The sequence below is a fragment of the Dermacentor variabilis genome, chromosome 8 (genome assembly GCF_050947875.1).
Source record: "Dermacentor variabilis isolate Ectoservices chromosome 8, ASM5094787v1, whole genome shotgun sequence".
Classification (NCBI taxonomy): Eukaryota; Metazoa; Arthropoda; class Arachnida; order Ixodida; family Ixodidae; genus Dermacentor; species Dermacentor variabilis.
In genome coordinates, this window is record NC_134575.1 from 145,606,058 (window position 1) to 145,619,794 (window position 13,737).

At 46.8% G+C, this 13,737-nt stretch overlaps 1 long non-coding RNA gene across 1 annotated transcript; it reads right to left on the reverse strand.

Moving 5' to 3' along the window:
* Positions 1-3,864: 3,864 nt before the first annotated feature.
* Positions 3,865-6,360, reverse strand: LOC142591641 (uncharacterized). Its single transcript, XR_012830469.1, has 4 exons — positions 5,992-6,360; positions 5,186-5,220; positions 4,310-4,384; positions 3,865-4,241 (listed from the first exon to the last, which is right to left on the reverse strand). It is a non-coding gene; the product is annotated as an uncharacterized LOC142591641 (long non-coding RNA).
* Positions 6,361-13,737: the final 7,377 nt, after the last annotated feature.

A 13,737-nucleotide genomic window follows, 5' to 3' on the forward strand; every position in this document is an offset into this window, starting at 1 on the left:
CGACGCTGTTCCTGTTCCTTCGGCATCGCCTTCAGACCCTTCGACATCGCCTCCAGCTGAACAGACTCAATTTCCCACAACTCAGCCGCTCTTGCGGAGGTCTACCCGACAACGGAGGCCCGTGCAAAGACTGCAGGTGTAAAAGAAAGGGAGAAATGATATGAAGCGCTGTGCCGACACGTGTCAAACATGACTGGCTCTCTTGTGTTACGTCATCGGGCAAGCAGCCTTCATATAGTTCGTTGTCTGCGAAATACAGCAGTTCTGCTATTGCCCCCGGACCGACTTCGTCACTCTGTCACGCACTACAGCAGGTTCATTGCTTCTTTTGCAATACTTCACGTATGCAAGCGTTTCGTAGCGTTATTTGTGTTGCACGAGGACCGAAAAACTTAGCCTGCCGCCCTCACATGACTAAAAACACCACCGACATCAAATACAGGTAACATTTGCGAAAATCTATGGCAAATTAGTGTGCGAAGCGAAAGGCCTGCGCCTCAAACACAACTTCTGTAGAAAAATTGCTTTAGCATGTGTTTGAAAATGTTATGCGAACATTTTACATTATGTTTCCCAGTGTCCTGAGGGAAATCAATGCTGTATTGCTTACGTTTGGCGAAAAGAAGAATGAGAATGAGCGCTCGGTTGTTTACGTGGGTTGTCGTGTCGAAATGGAGCCTCCAGGCGCGCCATGTCTCCACCACAGTTTTGGTGATATGTAGACGAGCATCCGCCGCTGCTGTGGCAGGCAGACGAGTGTTGCCGTAGGATACAATAGGTACAAGCGAGCTCCCAGCTGTGTGATCGGCATCCTACCGAAGTTCCAGACGCTTGGAAGAATACCCATCTTGTAGGGAAGTACGAGACACTCATTTCAGGAATCGCCCGACGTTTGTTCGCAGGCGTCAGTACAAGCGGATGCGAGAGAAAATGTGGGGGCTTTTGCGCCTTGAATATCTGACTTCGCCTAGGTACTACGGACATGTATCTTCGCTCGTTTTGTAAACGTTTGTACCTAGGCATGCTGGCGATGCGGTGTGAGGTCGTTTCTCTGCGTGGATACCATGCGTCGTTCACAAGTTTTCCTCGTGCTCCTTGGATGTTGCTGGTGAGTTTCTTGCGTTTTTTGTCGCAACGGCAACATAGCAAATCGTGTGATAGTCGCAAGGGGATCATTTAACCTGTGAAATTGACGACGAATCGGATAACTTTAACCCCGTGCTACATTGGGTAGGTCGGACAGACTTTCTCGCGCCGTATGGTGCTCTACCTTCAAAATAACATAACTGATTTTCCCGGGGAAGCAGGGGCCGTAGTACAGACAAGGCCTGCTGTCCTACAATAGTATCTTCGCTCGTACCAGGCTTTTCGTATACTGCTACCTTCCGGTTTTTGCACATCTTTTTGCAAAAGGAGGTTTCTTTAACTTAAAGGCAAGCATTAAAGAAAGTTGCACTTTCGCCCGTAAGGCAAAGCATCGATTGCGATAGCAAATTCGTAGATAGTTATACGAAGTAAGGATAGTAGTTTTACCAGCCGTATAAACTTGGGAACATTCGCTAACTTAATTAACAAGCATGGTGTTAGGGCGCACAGGCAAACATGAACACATAACGCTCGATGAGCGCGTACACTCGCTGTCAAAGCGCTGGCGTGAGCAAGCGCGGCAGCAGCAGCGAGCGAAGTGACTTTCGTGCTGTATATTGCTTCAACGCAAACAGCGGCGGGAAAACAGCACAAATTTTCAAGGGCGTTTTGATGGCGTGCAGGCTCGTCGCGGCATCTCGCGGAGGCCGTGGAATCTACGGAGTGCATGGATTTCAATTCTGAAACTTCATGGGTATGAAGTTCTCAAAAAGTTTTGATGTAAAAGGTGAATTGACATTTCCAAAGTCGTGCTTTAGATTTTAAATTCCGGAACATTGGGCTTAATGTTGTTATAAACATTTCACTCCAACGGTGCATTAAGTTTTCTAAAGTCGTACATCGGACCATACAACGAGACAAGGCAAATCAACACACTATCAAACAAGCTCACAAAACACGCAGTGAGGTCTGATGAGACGAAGCATTGGGGTGGCTCATTTGTGCCGTTGTGTCACAGAAAATAATATCAACATTTTTTTCACGTGCGCCAAAGCATCCATATCAAGACACTAAAGCCGGCAAAGGTAACTACGTTCTTCGTATGATTTTTTTTGTAGTTAGACTTTTATTCGCGATGACAAATCGAAGCTCTTCAATTTTCTTGTTCTCGCTACTAGCGGGCTGCCAGAGCCAACGAGAGCGCATGCGTTTTTCTCTTGTTGCCCCCACCATACCCGCCGTGGTTGCTCAGTGGCTATTGGCCTCGAGCTCCACCACTGGAAAATCCATAGAGTTACTATACTGACTCTAGAGGACAAGCTACCCATAGGGCCCATGCATTGAAATCGGGAACCGCAAGACCGCCGCCATGTTGCTACGCACCGAGGTTACCAGCTCCTGAGACGCTTGCTAGACTTGGTGACAGTAGTCAGTTTTAATCCGGCAACAGTAGCAGGGTAGCAGCATGGCGTCTCGCTTGTACTGTCGTGATGTGTGCGTGCAGCCGTGTGTTTGGGCTTTATAAGTTGGTTCTTTATTCTGTGTTGCGGGACGGTGCGGGTGTGGTCCATGTTGGCCGTACAGGTGGCAGTTATGCAACCGAGGGATGATCCTGTTGAAGTTTCCGGTGGTATGCGGTTTTCAGCGGTCACGCCTGTTGCAGGAGTGTCACTCGACGAGGTTACGAGCTCGAAGCTGTGGTCAGATTCCTCGTTGGCGTTCCGTAATTCTCTTCGCACGGGCGCGGTATGTTGCAAAAGCCGCTTTCGCGATCTATCGTCGCGACGATAGATCGGGCTTTTTTATTATTATAAGCACTGATCCAGTTGGGGTAGGGCACATGTAACCTACAAACGGAAGTCTCAGGAGAGCACCTGAGATTATAATAAAGCAGGCGGCGCAGGAACTCCAGGGCACCCAAGGGACAGTGAGGGGATCAAAGCTCGAAGCAGAACGGTACGTAGGTTGGGGCCGCCGAGGCAGGTGTGTGCCAGGGAGTGTTCGCACGGACAGCTCCCCTGGCACGCGCAGCAGAGCCTCGCAAGGTCGAGATACCTTAAAGGCACCTGCGCCCATGATCTTTCTTTTGCCTCGGTGCAGTGTGCACGATTAAAGAGAATAATATGGAGGGCATCCGGTGCAGTCGCGAATGCGTCATGACAAATGTAGCTCGCGTCGCCTGGCGTGTGCAGTAATATCAGAGTTGGTTGTGTGAACTTTATGCATAATACGCTTTGTTACGGTACCTTAACGCAATGAGTCTAGAGGACGGTGTTGGTACATTTTTTCGTACCGCCTTAATCCTATACCCCCTACTACAAACACACACACACATACCCCCCTCTTTTTATGTATACATACAATTCCTTGCCATGACGGATCCATAGCCTCCTTTATTTTTGAAAAATAGAGGAGGCTATGGACCAATTGACCATTTCAAGTTGTCAACTTGTCAGTAACTGTCATAGGAATCACTGTGTTAAACACAATTCCACGATTGGATTGTTTACTTTCATTTTTTGTTGTAACACTGAGGACTACATAGAACTTTATTTTGTATATGTGAGACAAGTATGTGGATATCACGAGCTTAAGCCAATGTGCGATACACAGACAAAGCAGCTGCTACAACATGAACTGCATTGAGGGCCACACAACACATACGTAATTAAAGGTGCAAAATATAGGGGGAAGCTTCAAAATACGCTCTGTAGCACTGCAAAGTGTAACATATATTGTATGTGTACAATAAATGTTCAAAAATACAATGCATCAATGTCCCATTTGCCTTCAAGTTTATTATCAAGTTCAAGTTTACTGAAGTTTATTATGAGCATATGTACAACAGGAATCTACTGACACACCCGCAGTCAAGGTGGCTGTTCGAGGTGTGCTGGCTGCCTCAGTGTAAGAAAAAGAAATTGAGTGAATGTCGACACCAGTGCCACTGCTTCTTGCCTCTCACCTGCACGTGCCTCCACGGCATCTTTGTGCACAAGTGTGCTGGCGTGCCGAAGGAGTCATCCAAGAGAAAGGGTATCGTTTACATGGAGAAGTGGCTGTTCACGTTGCCTGCCGCTTTCCCTCAAATGTTTCCTTGGCGAGTAGGGTGACACACCCGCAGTCAAGGTGGCTGTTCGAGGTGTGCTGGCTGCCTAAACGAAAGAAAAAGAAAGAAATTAGATGAATGTCGATACCAGTGCTATTGCTTCTTGCCTCTTACCTGCATTTGCCTCCACGGCCTCTTGGCTTGCGGAGTCTGTATGAGGGAGCTGCTGTGACTAGGCGTAGGCATTGTCTAAGCATAAAGAAAAGGCCATTCAAATGGGAAATTATTGAAATTAGTGCAGTTATGTCTGCTTCTTGCACTCTTCTTGCCCAAAAATTTTCAAACATAGTGTCCAGTACACACCAGGACTTTGACTGCTTCTGCTTTTTACCTGCAGGTGTTGCTGCGAGATCCTTAGTATGGCTGCGTGCAGCATTGTAACACTTGGTGGAAGCATTTGAAGTGGTAGCCAAAAATATAAAGAATCATCCTTGTCTGCACGAATGCTTTCAATTTCTAAATGCAGTGGTAACTATCACTATTAGTGCAAGGCCCCCCACATCTATGCGGCAAGTTCCATAGCTCGAAACTGAGTTTTTCCTTTAGTGTTTCACAAGGCGTCTGATATGTCCACGTTAGATGTGATGTGTTTGTTTTTATTTATCCCAGTGTGGAGAGAGCATCATTAAATAGTTTTTTTATTTTTGCTTGTCTTGTTTTTTGGTTTATTTCTGAATTTATCAAGCACCAGTCTCATGATGCTAAAATGACTTATGTAATGGCAATCAGCTTTTGTTTTGCAGAAAAACAACGCATTTCCTGACCCATTGTTTGACATCCCCTCACTCGCACAATTTTGCAGAGTATTCTACCTATATTGACTTGCTTGACCTCCACTAAAGAGTCTTGCATTTTCAAATATGACTCTTTCCTTAAAATAATTCGACACTTCTCATAATTTCTGTACTTTGGGCTTCGATACTCTGCATTCACCATTTTTGCTTGTTTCTGACTAAAAATGTCTTATTTAATTTAGAGCTTAAATTTTACCTTTGGAACACACGGAAGGGCTTGCCATTGCATATCTGCATAAAAGGGAAACATGTTTCATTAAACATTTGCAAAATCCAATTGAAGATTGATGAATGCAGCTTGCAGTGTGATATGACTGAAGAAGCCATAAAATTAACTCATCTCACTTCGTAAATTAAAGCACATATTAGTGTGATGTGCAAGATACGTTACACTAACGTGGTGGGTTCTCTTGCTTATACAGCAAAATAATCGGTGCGCGAGAAAAAAATTATCTTTGCATACCCCTTGTACACACTGATTTAAGGAGAATGAGCTGGAGCTGTCCACATGATCTACTTATTTTACGTGCGAGTATGGTCAACAAAAATGTGTCCCAGCTGCTTAGTGGTACTCGGTATTATGTCAGTATTGTATATGTGCCTGTTGTCTAAAATAATTGAATTTTGAAAATGCTCGCAGGGATCTGATGTTCATATCTTCAGTTTATGGATACATGTAAAAGACTCAGCATCAAGTGCAAGTGAACGTTCCCGCAGGCCCGGAGTCAATCATGCAAATAGATTCGCTGCACCAATTTGTGACCAGAAAAGATATTCCACATGAAATGGCATGCAAGGAAGTGTTGAAAATATTGCACAGTTAATAAAACGCCTACGCTATTAATATGTGGGTTGATGCACTCGTTATGCAAAACGGAGGTGAGGCGTGCAGACAGGACACAAGAGTAGAGTATTTACAAGCAAACAACACGAGCGCCGCCCACTTCTCTACTCGTGTCCTGTCTGCACGCCTCACCTCTGTTTTGCATAATGAATCCTTACCAAGTAGCTGAGCTTTCTGCCGTTCTAAGTCTCGATGCACTCGATTTCGTCCGCATTAGGCACTCGCCTCTTGATTACTTCGTGGCACAGAAATACTCGGCATCAGGCGGTTTGTCTGCTGTGGCCTTTGCAGAAGCATGATTGTTCAAAGTGCAACAATTAAACAGATTCTTTGAGTTGCTTGCGGCTTCGCCAGTACAATTCCGGTGCGCTGGTCCGCCTGTCCAGCAATTTCCTACTGAAGGGAAACCTGCAAATAAAAACACCGCTCCGCATGCAGAAAAATGCTCTACTGTGACGCTTCTCAAACGATTGTGATGCACCGCAAGAGCTGCCTACTCGCGTGATATTCTCAACAAGGAGATACATTTGTTTACTTACATGTGAAGGCATATGCCAGAGCACTTCGGGGCTTCGGTGGCACACAAGGCACGAGTGTGTGTGTGCCATAGCGTCCGATGTCGACGCGCGATCGCATGTCAAACCCAAACTGTACGCATGCTGTACGAAACTACTACGCATCCAAAAAACAGATTCGAAACCGAGATTCGCGTCATCCTTTATTGCAAGAATGCGTACATCGTGATTTACATAAGTCGCGGACTTAGCGATCGCTTTCTGTAAACTTAATATTAACGTACCACCTTCATAAAGCCATCAGGTATGCGTTTTTAGATGAGAAAGCATAAGGTGACCTGTACTTGCTTTCAGCTCTTTCAATAGTAATTGCGCTGGCCACATTGACCAGTAGCAACAGGGCGGCGCCCTGGAGGTTCCCACTTTTCCGGCCCAGCTTTTCCTCTAGAGTTGTTCTACTAACTCTACGGGAAAATCTGGCGCCACCGTCGGCGTGACGTGCTAGGAGGAATCACGTGGGCATAGCGGCTGCGTCGGCTGCTTCGGGCGCGCCGAAGCGAGCTGAAAACGAGAGTTTAAATTCCGTCGTACGCTGCGGTCCTCATTTGGTGGCGAGATTTTCCCGCTTCGAGTGTCTCCTTTACAACGCTCGAAAGCACTACAATAGGTAGTGGCTGCCTTTGAAGGCGCACAACATGGTAGGCTACTGCTCGGTGCCGCAATGCCGGACGCACGCGACGGAGCACGGTGTCGGCCTTATTTACACGTAGCCGCAGGACAAGAAGCTGTGTGAAGCTTGGCTCGCGAAACATAAAACCGGCAAACAGTCATCGGCTACAACTCGGGTATGCAGCCAGCACAGACGCGAGGAAGATTTCTGCTACGGCGCCCGGTCTGCGATGTTCTGAAAGCGCGCACTGAGACGCTCGCCCGAGTCCGCTGCCCGACTAATGTCATGACGGTTTGGTCTATGAATTTGTCGATGCTATAGATACTGGCAAGTTCAGTGGAGTGGAAAGGCAGCGGTAAGAAGCACATTTAAAAAAAGCATGGCATATGGTCATGTTTGTGTTATGAATTAATGCACTGCATTACAAAAAAGGAGCAGCGGGGAATTGCACGCTGAGAACACCGATAAACATACAGTGCGACACAACTCGAGAAATAGTATTGAAAGGTCAAAGAATTTAGTAGAAAAAAAAAGATTGAATCGTCGCGACGGCACATCACAGTCCCCGTAGGCGTAGAAGTCTCTACAATGAAATTATTTTTGAACAGCTCTGATAGCGCCCACGCAACAATGGTTGCTTGTATACTGTCAAATGCTCATATTCTGCGGCCTAAAGCTCATGGCACGGTGCGAAAACGCGCGCGCGGAGAAAGCGAAACAGTGCGCGGACAAGCAGGCAGACGCGCAGTCGGTCGCTGCGAATCTGCGCGATCGCTGCATTGAGGCTTCATTCTATTACGCTCCATTTAGTTATACAAACACTATAAGAACATGTTTCAGATAGTTTGCTCTCAGCATTTACCTACCTTTCACGTAAAAAGCCGGTTCGGGAGACTCCATCGCGGCGACAGCGCGCAGTGGCGTTCACTGTACGTATTCGGTAAAGAGATAGCGTCTGTAAACGATTCTGTGCTTTCAGTTTGCCCAACATTATTATTTAGACAGTAAGAAACTTCTCTCGTTTCGAAAGTACTTACAGAAATGTCCGGGAGAGCTCGCGCGTGGTGGTTTCAGTGAGCGCTGACAGCAAAACCTATGAGGAGCGCGCCACGTGATCCCTCATACTACGCCAGCGAGGCGCTTCCGATAGATGGCGACTCCGTAACTCCTCGCCGCCAATAGTGTTGGGCTGCTGAGCACGAGGTCGCGGGATCAAATCCCGGCCACGGCGGCCACATTTCAGTGGGGGCGAAATGCGAAAACACCCGTGTGCTTAGATTTAGGCGCATGTCAAAGAACCCCAGGTGGTCGAAATTTCCGGAGTCCTTCACTACGGCGTGCCTCATAATTAGAAAGTGGTTAGAAAATTAGAATTAGAAAAGAAAGAAAAAAAGACATTGTTGCGGCGCCGCGAATTGTCGCATGCTGAAAGTTCGATTTTGTTACTTCTTCCTTTGCAGAAAGTGATGAGCCGTAGGGCGCTTCATTTGCCAGATACTCCTATTATATTGTTGTTATAGCAAATATATGGACAATCAGGCTCGTTCCTGCCGTCGTCGCCGTCACCCTCGTGTTCTGTATGAAGTCCAAGGGCGATAGCACCATGACCGCGCGCCGCATGCTGCATGTGCGAGCGAAAGCGGGGTTGGGGGGGGGGGGGGGGTAAGGGGATGAACCGGCGATGGTGGCTCAGTGTTGTATGCTCAAGGGAGAAAAGTGAGAGCATTCGCGTCGCCTTCCGTCGCGCGCGATACGTCATGGGGACTAGAGGGAGGGGTGGAGCCTTAGCATTCCGTGATCTGTGAACCCGTGATTGCGCAACATGTTTATTTACGTTGTTTGACTCATTCTACAAAGTGGCTTTTTCTTAGATACGTAGATTTATTGGATACTATTACGTATATTTAAATATCTTGTTGCTAGGTTTTGTGTATAGGTGCAGTGAACATTATATCCAGTGAGACCTTTTTGCCCTTTATCAAACTATATCTTCGCATTTGTATATTTCATTGTATCTTCGAATTTCTAATTTACGACGGCTAGTCAAGTGAAAGTGAGCCAACCCACCCCACGCAATAATGGTTCGGTTCATTATCTGCGAGGCATATGCGCGTAGCACACAGGGGCGCTATAACGTAAAACTATTCCAAATTTTTCTATTCCATTTCTGCTATCAGCCCTCCGCAATTGGTCAAAAACTTCTTTGGACCACCCCCACTTCACCTGTCTGTCATGCGACGCCAAGAAAACCGCGATACCTCCCCATCTGATATGATGTGTACACACTGATTATGCATGATTTGACTGAAAAAAGAAAAACAGCTATTTCTGATTTGACGCCTTTTCAAAATTAGCGCCCGGCTATTGGTCAAAAGTTTTCGGGCTGCGCCCACTTCACCTGCCTGTCACGCGACGTCACAAAACCGCGAAAACTCACCGCGTCAAAGTGACGTGTGCGCATTAAAGATGCATGAATATGCCGAACAAAACTGAATTTTCTTCTGAATAGCCGCAGGTTGGGCCTTTCCGAAAGGAATAAAAAATGGCTACCGCCGATCACTCAGGCGCTGGCTACACGCACCTGCCGGAGAACATGGGTTTATTTGCGTATAATAAAACTACTTGCGTGGCCCTGTAACGTTTTCGAGTACTTTCGGCACGTTTACGACCTCGTTCGGCCAACTCTTCTTTGCTGAGGATTCGTTTTAGCGTCATTATTAAGCTTCCGTTGCATGCCGCCGCGATTATCGACCAGCCGCCGCAAGCTAAGTAAGGGAGAGGGGACCAGTCGCAGACGCCGGCACCACTCTCTTCATTCGGTTACCGATTTTCAGTGCACTGGCTCTGCCCCATCGAATCCCTCTCCACTTGAGGGTTCTCCTCGCCTCTTGTCAGCCAATTAGATACGACAAGCGGCTCAGTTTGGGCAATGTTATACGTTTTTCAAGCAAACAAAAGTGACCTCCTATGAACGAAGACAGAGTTGACTGGTCTGTTCAGACAACCCTGCGGGTGACCACCCGGTGCTTGCTTCGGTGGTTACGCAAATTTGACGTCAGGAGTTTGGAATAAAAATATATTGGAATAGTTTTACGTTACAGGGCCCCAGGTATCTCTACTTTACAAAAGTGACACCCAGGTGTGAGGTTAATGTTCCTTAATAGTCTCATACACTGCGTTGAACATGGTTGTGTGACGTAATGAACTCTCCAAAAGTTGAACAGCGTGGTGTCGTGAGGTTTTTGACAGCTGAAGGTGTTTGCTCCCCAAAAAAGTTAGTCGCCGTATAGCTGCCGTGTACCTTGAACGTTGTATTTCATTGGACGCTTTGAAGCATTGGAGCAAATGGTTCAAATAAGGTCGTGAAAGTTGCAAATACAATCCAAGGCCGGGCCAAAGACATCGTGCAATCATCCCCAACATAATTGCAAAGGTTTATGAGCTGATTAGACAAGAACGGATAAGCATCGATGAACTGGTAGAGAGTGCGAACATCAGCCATGGTTCGTTTCACAGCATAATTCAAGAAAATCTCAGTTGTTGGCTCTTGTGTGCGCAATGTATGCCCAAGATTTTCAACCACCGCCAGAAGACGGAGGTTCGGCGCTGCCTTGACTCATCTGATACGGTAGCATAATGAGGGTGACGACTTCTTGTCTGCAGTTACGACCGGGGACGAATCATCGTGTCACTACTACGAGCTTGAAACACGACGGCAAAGCTTACAGTGGAAACATTCGATTTCACCCCTCCAAAGAAAGCAAAGGCCGTCATTTCCGCCGGAAAGGTGTTGTTCACTTTTTTTTCGATCGTCAGGGGCCATTATTGATCGAATTTGCTAAACTTGGAGAGACTATCAATCGTTTCCGATATTGTGAAATGTCGGATCAGCTGCGTGTCGCAATCAAGAACAAACGACGTTGAAATTTGGCGAATGGGGTCATCTTGCTTCACGATAATGCGCGTCCCCACGTTGCTGATGTGGTTAACACAAAACTGGCAAAGTTCACGTGGGAAACGTTGCAACATCCGCCATACAGTCCAGACCTGTCGCCTTGCGACTTCCACATTTTGGGGCAACTAAAAAACAAGTCAAGGGAACCAGGTTCGTGTCGGACGATGACGTGAAAAAGTCAGTTACAGAATTTTTGAAGCAGCAACCTAAGAAGTCGCATAAGAGGTGAATCAGGCGACTCGTTATTCAGTGGGACAAATGCCTAAATGGGCATGGAGGCTACTTTTAAATAAAGTACACCGTTTGTCATATATTCGCATCGGCTCACTTTCCTTTTACTCGCCCTCGTATATTTTGCAGAAATCCTGCTTTTCATATGTGTTCTCTGTTCCGGCTATAATTTCGGTGCAATTACTCACAATACACGATCGGTAACAGCTGCTTCTGCGCAATACATTGGAACAAATAACAGCGTCATTGAGATTTTTCCCTAGCCGTTGCATTTGTACAAAAATGTAAACAAGGTTTTTGAATGAAACAGTTTCATTAAAATATTTGTCCTCAACTTGTTCATGTCATGGCCTTTACATTTTTCATGTCAGCGACCTGCACTGCTTTGCTGCTTCTGAAGTGATATAGTTCTAAATTTCGTGTGATCTTTTCTTTACTTTTAAATAGACAAAAAACATGAAAGCCTTGACATCAGTTATTTCGGGTACAATTTTTGGGACATACGAGTATATTCTTTCATGAAAAATACATATTTTGTATGTCTTCACAGTGCGTAGCGTTCATATTCGTATGCAGCATATTTTGCAATGGCAGTGCAGTTATTATTCATGTAGTTGATCGCTCGACAAATTCCATAACGAGGAGGTCGAGCTCCAGCGTGAGTACCCCGCCACTGACGATATGTTACAAAATTGCACTTAGTGCAGAGCTAAACAAGATATACGGCACTAGTAAATCCCTGTACAGCACAGTTAAAGAAGGAAAATGGCAAAAGTGAAAAGTACAGTCCAACTGAAATATGCTAGGAATCGCAGTATGCACAGGGGAAAAGAAAATTAATAGTTCAGGATCTTAAACCACGACGTGCACTTTTCTAGAGAGCGAAGGAATGTTAAAAAGAATTAATTATGGAGTTTTACTTGCCAAAACCACGATCTGATTATGAGGCATGCCGTGCTGGGTACTCCGGAAATTTTTACCTAATCTAAGTACACGCTTGTTTCCGCATTTCGCTCCCATTGAATTGCGGTCGCCATGGCCAGGATTCGATTGCGCGACCTCGTGCTTAGCAACGCAGCACCATAGCCACTAAGCAACCACGGCGGGTGCAAGGAACGTCAATTAGCTGGGATGTTTGGGTGAAACCGGCACCACCTATGAATGGCCACACAGCCAGCATGCGACGATAGATGCTCGAGCGCTAAAGGTATGCTGGAATCGACTAATAACACCGTCGCTATGCCAACATACATGCTCCAAACCCACGCGCAAGCTGTGCCACGTCTTTAGTGGACTGGGAGTGGCACGACGATCAATGACTGAGTTGCTACAGGCTGCCTTGAATTGTGAAGGAATTCAAGCTTCGGGCGGCGTGGTGGCGTGTGTGGTGTCGGAGACGAGAGGGGAAGTGCTCGGCTCGGCATCACTGGGGACTCGGAAAAACAGTCGACAGTCGCTCTACCACAGCCGTGCAACAGTCACTGCTCGTGCGCCGCCAATGCAGTGCGATTTCAAAATTTTCGCACGACTCCTGTCAAACTCTCGAAAACGAATAATTGAACAGGTATGATCGATTAAGTCGATTAAATGAAAGGTGGACATCGATGATGAACAACCGTTTTGCGGGATACATTTAATCGATTTATCGATGAGTCGTTCATCGATATTACTAACCCTAAGCCCAGCGCCGCCCTCCCTCCTTCCCTCCCATCCCCCCACGGCCTTCCGCACGACGGAAGACGGCTCGTTTGGTTTCCGCCTTCCTAACTACCTCGCGCGTGCCAGATTGAGTTGCGATCATCGGATCCCCTCGCTTGCTTTCACTCGCACATACAGCATACGGCGCGCGGCGACGGTGTTATCGCCCTTGGACTTTACGCGGTACATCACGGCGACGTCAAAAAATGCGCCAGGAGTGTCCATATAATTGCTATGACAATAAAATGCTTTTGAAAAGCCACGGGGAGCAGCATACGAAAAGCCTGGCACGAGCGAAGGTTCTGCTCCAGGAGAGCAGGCCCGGTCTTTGCTACAGGTCCCATATACTGCTCCCCCGGGAAAATCAGTCATGTTATTTTGAGCGAAAAAGGTATAATCCGGCATGACTGACTCACCACGAGCGCCGCAGGCGGGAGAATCTCTCCGACGTACCTTTAGCTTGTGGAATTCGCGTACGTCCGGCGTACCTTTAGACACAGCGTTAAAGCTATCCCATTCGTCGTCAACGTCGCAGTTTCAGTGATCCTTCGCGACTATCAAACGATTTACTATGTTACCGTTGCTACAAAAAAAAAACGCAACAAACTCACCAGCAGCATCCAAGGAGCGCGAGGAAAACTGGTGGACGACGCACGGGCTCAACGCACACACACGACCTCACACCGCAATGTCAGCACGCCTAGGTACGAACGCATACAAAACGATCAAAGAAACTTTTCCACCGTAGTACCTCGGAAAATTTAGGCAATCAAGGAGCAACAGCTCCAGATTTTCTCTCTCACACCCTCTTGTACTCGCGCCTGCGCACAAACGT